We start from the raw sequence: 8,837 nt of genomic DNA, 5'->3' as shown, positions 1-8,837 counted from the left end.
ATGCCGTACTCAAAACGGGCTAATCGTGAAGTGTGGATCGAAGGACACTCCCCGTACTCAACGGCAGCCATCTTAGCTACGTAGCGAAAGAGGCGGAGCCAGGCTGAGCCAAAGTCGGCGCATATCCCACATTAATAGTCATTTTGTAGTTTTTATAGTTTTTATAGCTTTTTATAGCTGCTAGGCGTAAAGGTGCGAACACACCAAGCGCGTACCTCGCGTACCATGTACGCGCGTAACGCAGCTAAAATGTTGCTTGACCATTTTGTGTCAAAAATGGTCAGATACGCGCGTACGCATACGCGCGTAGATGAGACCGCCCAAACCCCCCCCCCCCCCCCCCCCCCCCCCCCCCCCCCCCCCTCTCTATCATCCACCCAAACGCCGCTGTGTTTGGGTGGATGATAGAGCTTGGATCGGGTTAGATTAAATAATCTCGGATATAAATAACAATAATCGGGTTAAATAACTTCACATGGTGTGTCTGGTGTGTTTCCAGCATTCGTAGTGTTGATCAGCAGAGAAATAGTCCGCCAAGACGTTGAGGTTGCTTAGCAATCAGAGACTCTGTCCATGCAAGTGAACGGAGCGTTCACTCTTCGTCATAACTATCAAACCAAACATCCTTCACATTCACAGAGCGAACATTATGAAAGTAAAATGCACATTTCTCGCTAGAAATGTTTCCATAAACGCATTTAATGGCGTAACTATGTTACTATTTCCACCCAGAATAAAGGAAGTTGCCGGCCGTGGCTGCCATGGACATGGCTGCGCTGGAGTCCGAGGTAGGAAACCCAAACGCCGCCGTGTTTGGGTGATAGAGTTTAGATCGGATTAGATTAAATAATCTCGGATATAAATAACAATAATCTGGTTAAATAACTTCACATGGTGTGTCTGGTGTGTTTCCAGCATTCGTAGTGTTGATCAGCAGATATATAGTCCGCCAAGACGTTGAGGTTGCTTAGTAACCAGAGACTCTGTCCATGCAAGTGAACGGAGCGTTCCCTCTTCGTCATAACTATCAAACCAAACATCCTTCACATTCACCGAGCGAACATTATGAAAGTAAAATGCACATTTCTCGCTAGAAATGTTTCCATAAACGCATTTAATGGCGTAACTATGTATGGAGTTAGATTCATGCCAAAACCCCTCACACACGTAAAACGTGTTTTGCTCACGCAAAACGTGTTTTGATCACGCATAACGATTCACACGCACACAAAACGTGTTTTACTCACGCAAAATGATTCACACACACGCTCAGTGTGGTTTGCAAATGCAAAACATCATTCACAAACTAAAGCATTTTGCTTCAGAAACAAATACAGTATGTTTTACACAAAGTACAAAAAAAAATCCTTCAAGTACACAAAACAATTCTACAAGTACGGAACACGAAAGCTGCGCGTGGATCGGAATGCATTTGCGCACGGATCGGATTGCATTTGTGTGAGGAACTGCAAGGCGGAAAATTAGTGCCAAAAGTCACGTGACAAATAAATGTCCTGTTATTCACACTACACAACAGCAGGTGGCGGTGTTGAGTCAGTTTAAGGACGCCAGGACGATCTTTTTTCTCCCCAAAATCTTTATTTGATGCCGGCCAAACGTGTGTGGATTCAACTCCATACTATGCGACTTGCCGCCCCTTTGTCACGGAATCGTACGACACGGAGAAAAGCTAGTTTGGGAGATTAAATTGAGCAAAATGAGCGGCCAACAGGTGAGTCCAATGGAAGTGTCGCCACTCTGTTTTGGAATCAAATAAAGATTTTGGGGAGAAAAAAGATTGTCCTGGCGGCCTTAAACTGACTCAACACCGTCACCTGCTGTTGTGTAGTGTGAATAACAGGACATTTATTTGTCACGTGACTTTTGGCACTAATTTTCCGCCTTGCTGTTCCTCACACAAATGCAATCCGATCCGTGCGCAAATGCATTCCGATCCACGCGCAGCTTTCGTGTTCCGTACTTGTAGAATTGTTTTGTGTACTTGAAGGATTTTTTTTTTGTACTTTGTGTAAAACATACTGTATTTGTTTCTGAAGCAAAATGCTTTAGTTTGTGAATGATGTTTTGCATTTGCAAATCACACTGAGCGTGTGTGTGAATCATTTTGCGTGAGTAAAACACGTTTTGTGTGCGTGTGAATCGTTATGCGTGAGCAAAACACGTTTTGCGTGTGTGAGGGGTTTTGGCATGAATCTAACTCCATAACTATGTTACTATTTCCACCCAGAATAAAGAAAGTTGCCGGCCGTGGCTGCCATGGACATGGCTGCGCTGGAGTCCGAGGTAGGAAACCCAAACGCCGCCGTGTTTGGGTGATAGAGTTTAGATCGGATTAGATTAAATAATCTCTGATATAAATAACAATAATCTGGTTAAATAACTTCACATGGTGTGTCTGGTGTGTTTCCAGCATTCGTAGTGTTGATCAGCAGATATATAGTCCGCCAAGACGTTGAGGTTGCTTAGTAACCAGAGACTCTGTCCATGCAAGTGAACGGAGCGTTCCCTCTTCGTCATAACTATCAAACCAAACATCCTTCACATTCACCGAGCGAACATTATGAAAGTAAAATGCACATTTCTCGCTAAAAATGTTTCCATAAAAGCATTTAATGGCGTAACTATGTTACTATTTCCACACAGAATAAAGAAAGATGTCGGCCGTATGCTTCTGTCCAAGCTCACTACTCTCTGCCAGTGACGTCGGGTCAAGCTCAACGCTGATTGGCTATTGCGGCGCGTATGAGCGTAAAAAGTTCAATTTTTTGAACTCCTCGCGTACGCGCGTATATGTACGCGCGTATATGTACGCGCGTATATGTACGCGCGTATATGTACGCGCGTATATGTACGCGCGTATATGTACGCGCGTATATGTACGCGCGTATATATACGCGCCTCATACGCCCCTAAAGGTGCGAACACACCAAGCGCGTTACGGTGCGGCCACACCAAACGCGTTACTCGCGTTGGATAACGCGAGTAACGCGCCTAACCTGACGCTTGATCATTGTGGGGTGGTTACTCGGTTCAACGCTTCCAACGCGTCAACGCGCCAACGCAGCTAGATGAGTCCATGTTCATGCAAGTGAACGGGAGCGTTCCCTCTTCGTCATAACTATCAAACCAAACAGCCTTCACATTCACCGAGCGAACATTATGAAAGTAAAATGCACATTTCTCGCTAAAAATGTTTCCATAAACGCATTTAATGGCGTAACTATGTTACTATTTCCACCCAGAATAAAGATAGTTGTCGGCCGTGGCTGCGCTGGAGTCCGAGGTAGGAACCCCAAACGCTGCCGTGTTTGGGTGATAGAGCTTAGATCGGGTTAGATTAAATAATCTCTGATATAAATAACAATAATCGGGTTAAATAACTTCACATGGTGTGTCTGGTGTGTTTCCAGCATTCGTAGTGTTGATCAGCAGAGAAATAGTCCGCCAAGACATTGAGGTTGCTTAGCATCCAGAGACTCTGTCCATGCAAGTGAACGGAGCGTTCCCTCTTCGTCATAACTATCAAACCAAACATCCTTCACATTCACCGAGCGAACATTATGAAAGTAAATGCACATTTCTCGCTAAAAATGTTTCCATAAACGCATTTAATGGCGTAACTATGTCACTATTTCCACCCAGAATAAAGATAGTTGTCGGCCGTGGCTGCGCTGGAGTCCGAGGTAGGAAACCCAAACGCCGCCGCGTTTGGGTGAAGAGTTTAGAATAGAATAGAATAGAATTTACTTTATTTGTCATTGTGCATTGGATACACAACGACATTTGTTTGTGCAACCACTAACAAAAGTGCTGTTGTGCTGGGTGGAGGGTAGGAGTGTAGTGTTATTATTAAGTTCTGTGATGGCCCTGGGGATGAAACTGTTCTGCAGTCTGGAGGTGCGGGCTGTGGTGGCCCGGTAGCGCCTGCCAAAGGGTAGCAGGGTGAAGATCGGGTTAGATTAAATAATCTCTGATATAATAACAATAATCGGTTTAAATAACTTCACATGGTGTGTCTGGTGTGTTTCCAGCATTCGTAGTGTTGATCAGCAGAGAAATAGTCCGCCAAGACATTGAGGTTGCTTAGCATCCAGAGACTCTGTCCATGCAAGTGAACGGAGCGTTCCCTCTTCGTCATAACTATCAAACCAAACATCCTTCACATTCACCGAGCGAACATTATGAAAGTAAAATGCACATTTCTCGCTAAAAATGTTTCCATAAACGCATTTAATAGCGTAACTATGTTACTATTTCCACCCAGAATAAAGAAAAATGTCGGCCGTATGCTTCTGTCCAAGCTCACTACTCTCTGCCAGTGACGTCGGGTCAAGCTCAACGCTGATTGGCTATCGCGGCCAAGCGTCACGCGTTGGAGCGTTGAAAGTTCAGATTTCTGAACTCCGGGCGTTGGCGCGTTGGGCGCGTTACTGCGTTTACGTGCGTAATTACGTGCGTCTGACGCGCGTTAAGGCGGCTGCATGCTTCAGCGTTGGTGTTACGTTGTTGCGCAAAATTTACTCAAAGCAATTCATGCTCCCTTTTAGGTTGCGCGTGTTGCGCGTGTTGCCAAGCAATTTACCGCCAGAACAGTAGGTGGAGTAATATGTGGAGGAAAGTTTTTCGTTGAAGACGACCTCGAGAATGACGTCTTTGTCTGTGGGAGTCGTTGGTTTGTTTATGTGCCAGATCGTGTTCTCCCCATACACAGTGAATGATGGCAACAGACAGAGGAACAGGGGTGATGAAGTTGTTGATCATTGGGGTTGTATAAATGTGCATATCTCTCTACATTTTAAAACGACATAATGTGTTGGCAGCAAAGTTAACTTCACTTCAGGTTAATGCTTTTGTATATGAGCCTGCCGGGTGATACTCCAGACAGGAAGTAGTAACCAGACCAGCAAACCAATCACAGCCTTGCAGGCTGGGCGGCTCGCGTAAAAGCTTACGTAAAAAATGACGCAAGTCTAGAAAAATCGCCCGACGCACGCAAGACGTGAGAAGTCGCGCAAGGGGGGCGCAAGGGCGCGCAAGGGCCTCTTGCGCTTGCGCTTACGCTTACGTAACCGAGCATAAACCAGCCTTAACGCCCCTAACTTGACGCTTCATCGCATGTAACGCGTCTACGCGCCTATACCAATGGTTCCCTATGCAAAAATGCCGAATTTTGACGCCCCTAACGCGAGTAACGCGTTTGGTGTGGCCGCACCGTTACTCGCGTACGACGCGTATAAAATCGGCAATTTTTCCATAGGGAACCATTGGTTTACGCGCGTATGAGACGCGTACACGCGTTACATGCGTATAAGCAACATTTTACTCGCGTTAGGGGCGTATGAGGCGCGTATATATACGCGCGTACATATATGCGCGTACGCGAGGAGTTCAAAAAATGTAACTTTTTACGCTCATACGCGCCGCAATAGCCAATCAGCGTTGAGCTTGACCCAACGTCACTGGCAGAGAGTAGTGAGCTTGGACAGAAGCATACGGCCGACATCTTTCTTTATTCTGTGTGGAAATAGTAACATAGTTACGCCATTAAATGCTTTTATGGAAACATTTTTAGCGAGAAATGTGCATTTTACTTTCATAATGTTCGCTCGGTGAATGTGAAGGATGTTTGGTTTGATAGTTATGACGAAGAGGGAGCGCTCCGTTCACTTACATGGACAGAGTCTCTGGTTACTAAGCAACCTCAACGTCTTGGCGGACTATATATCTGCTGATCAACACTACGAATGCTGGAAACACACCAGACGACACACCATGTGAAGTTATTTAACCCGATTATTGTTATTTATATCCGAGATTATTTAATCTAACCCGATCTAAACTCTATCACCCAAACACGGCGGCGTTTGGGTTTCCTACCTCGGACTCCAGCGCAGCCATGTCCATGGCAGCCACGGCCGGCAACTTTCTTTATTCTGGGTGGAAATAGTAACATAGTTACGCCATTAAATGCGTTTTTGGAAACATTTCTAGCGAGAAATGTGCATTTTACTTTCATAATGTTCGCTCGGTGAATGTGAAGGATGTTTGGTTTGATAGTTATGACAAAGAGTGAACGCTCCGTTCACTTGCATCGACAGAGTCTCTGATTGCTAAGCAACCTCAACGTCTTGGCGGACTATTTCTCTGCTGATCAACACTACGAATGCTGGAAACACACCAGACACACCATGTGAAGTTATTTAACCCGATTATTGTTATTTATATCCGAGATCGTACATGGTACGCGAGGTACGCGCTTGGTGTGTTGGCACCATAACGCGAGTAAAATGTTGCTTATACGCATGTAACGCGTGTACGCGTCTCATACGCGCGTAAACCAATGGTTCCCTATGGAAAAATTGCCGATTTTATACGCGTGGTACGCGGGTAACGCTTTTGGTGTGTCCGCACCTTAAAGAGTTCACCGTTCAAAGCGGGATGTTTATTGCGGGGGAGGAGCCACGGCGGCAAACTTGATCGTAATTTCCGGTTAGTGCACCACGGAGTACTCGATTTGGAACAGCACTCACATCTGAAAAATGAACGTAGTAGACAGTGCGGATAGTATACTTCCTTTAAGTATACTCATGGAAGTACGGGTATGGTCTCACGAAAATACGTGACACTGTCACGTTATTTCATCTATTGAAACGTGATCAGGGACACGTAGGCCTATTTTCTAAATTTTGTATTTCAATTGGAAGTAGGCTATTTGTCGTGTCACTATAAGCACGACTTCCAAACTAAGGTTCTGTCCGGAGCGTTCTCCCTAAATGTCCGTTATGGAGCGCCGTACAGATCATTCATTGTTGAAAATTGTCTGTGATAACTAATAAATGACAGCTTTTGGCCACCCGTTTCTATTTAAAATTGTCTGTGATAACTTCGGTTCAGTTGGCCTTGCAACACATATTAAGATATCAAGGAGACTCGTAGAGACGTGACTGCATGGTATGAACTCCGTTCTTTTAATGGCTCCCGCCACTCGTTGCCTAGGTTACATGTATACAGAACGTTCCGACGTATTACCGTATTACCTCTAATACTACATCCCCCTTTCTGACTTAAAGCCCATGGTGCAGGTTAACCGGAAGTTTTGATTAATGGGTACATAAAGCACTCAAAATATGTATATAAAGTTAGATATGTCTCCAAAATGGTGTTAAAGTCCAGTTTTTGTAGTTTTTGGTTAGTAACGGTTATTTTTTACGCAATTTGGCGATGACGTCACGTAGGGTAGACGCATACTAGAACTAGCATTATGGCGGAAGAGGTAGCAAGACCCACTCTCAACATTTATGATGGCCCACAGCCATATAATTTCGAACCGGTTAGGCGTATGAGGGGAAATGAGGAAATACCGAGAGCCGATGGCCGTCAAAGACAAATAAATGCATGGTCAGAGGAGAATGAGTGGAGAGTTGGTGAAGTGTCCTGGTGAGTTGCTACCATTTAGAAACGTAGCAAGGAGCGCTGGAGCTAGTAGTCTATGAACAGCAGTGCATACAATAACTTATTTTTTCAGTGAATAGCATCGAATGAAAGTCAACGTTTTCTTTATATCTAGTGACAGTGATTATGTCATTGGCTCAGATAAGTACCCTAAACTTAGTCAGAAGATCCAGAAATAGAAGGCATAATAGCTTGACAGTCCCACCTGTGAACCCCTAGTGTTTATTCTAAGCTTTTACCTTTCTCCGGTGAAAATGTTGTTTGCAAACGTAGCCGACGCCGAGTAGGCTGGTTATGTCTTCAGTGTGATTATTTTCGATAGTGCTAACTCGTTTTCCTCGTGATTGATTGTCATTGAAACTGTCAGGGTACCGCTTACCGGGAGAGAGCAGTAAGCGTGTCTGTGTCGCTGTGTTTGGCAGGTGTCTGTGTGGGCGGTGTCGTCCCATCCCATGGAAACTGTGGTGGAGAGCTTGTGTTGTAGGGAGGTGAGCGCGTTTTGGTCGCTGGTCGAGGAGCTCACCCCGCGGCCAGCAGATGTAACGTGCCTTACGCAGCATCCTGGATTTGAGGCATGCTGCCTGAATCCGTTTGTGCTAAAAATAGCATACACACACTTCAGGCAGGATCATGGTCCCCTTCAAGCCAGCACGCACGAGTATGTTCATGGTTTATGTTTACTTTACAAATCTTTTTACACTGAGTCATTTGAACCAACAGTTATAGGTGACAGGAGATGTGTTGCATACACAATAAACATGCATAAGAAACAGGCTTAAAATGACGTTTCCAACCTACTTACAGAGTTTTAAACGTAAGAATCTTTCCTACTTATCCCTAGGCAATACCGGTACACTGCGTACAGGCAAGCTATACGCTGGGTTTATGCCGTTTTAGGGAGGAGTATAAGGAAGCCTCTACCCTCTTGTGTGGTTTCAACCATCAGACAGCAATTCCAGAATGATGACCAGACCTATCAGGGCTTTCAATGGCCTTGTTTGGATGAAAATGAATAAAAATAATAGTTATGCTTATTCTGTTGTGATCATTCATTTGCCCTTAAAATGTTATAAAGTACACAGAACACATGCATTTTGGATAAAAAAAAGTTGATTGGCATTGCTTGTAATGGTTACTGAACAAAGACACAGGTTGGAATTAAATCTATATAAAAAAATGGTTAGGCACAAAACATACAAGGAACACTGATGAAGGGCTAGACCCGCAATGTTTAATTCTAATTCTAATTAATTCTGCAATAGTGTAGTCATACCCGAGGGTCAGTTGATGGTTCTCTTTTTCTCTCTCACACACACACACACACACACACACACACACTATTTCATGCATGCATACATGCAGTG

Source organism: Gadus chalcogrammus, chromosome 13 (genome assembly GCF_026213295.1).
Source record: "Gadus chalcogrammus isolate NIFS_2021 chromosome 13, NIFS_Gcha_1.0, whole genome shotgun sequence".
NCBI classification, from domain to species: Eukaryota; Metazoa; Chordata; class Actinopteri; order Gadiformes; family Gadidae; genus Gadus; species Gadus chalcogrammus.
Note: the sequence above shows the minus strand (reverse complement) of the source record.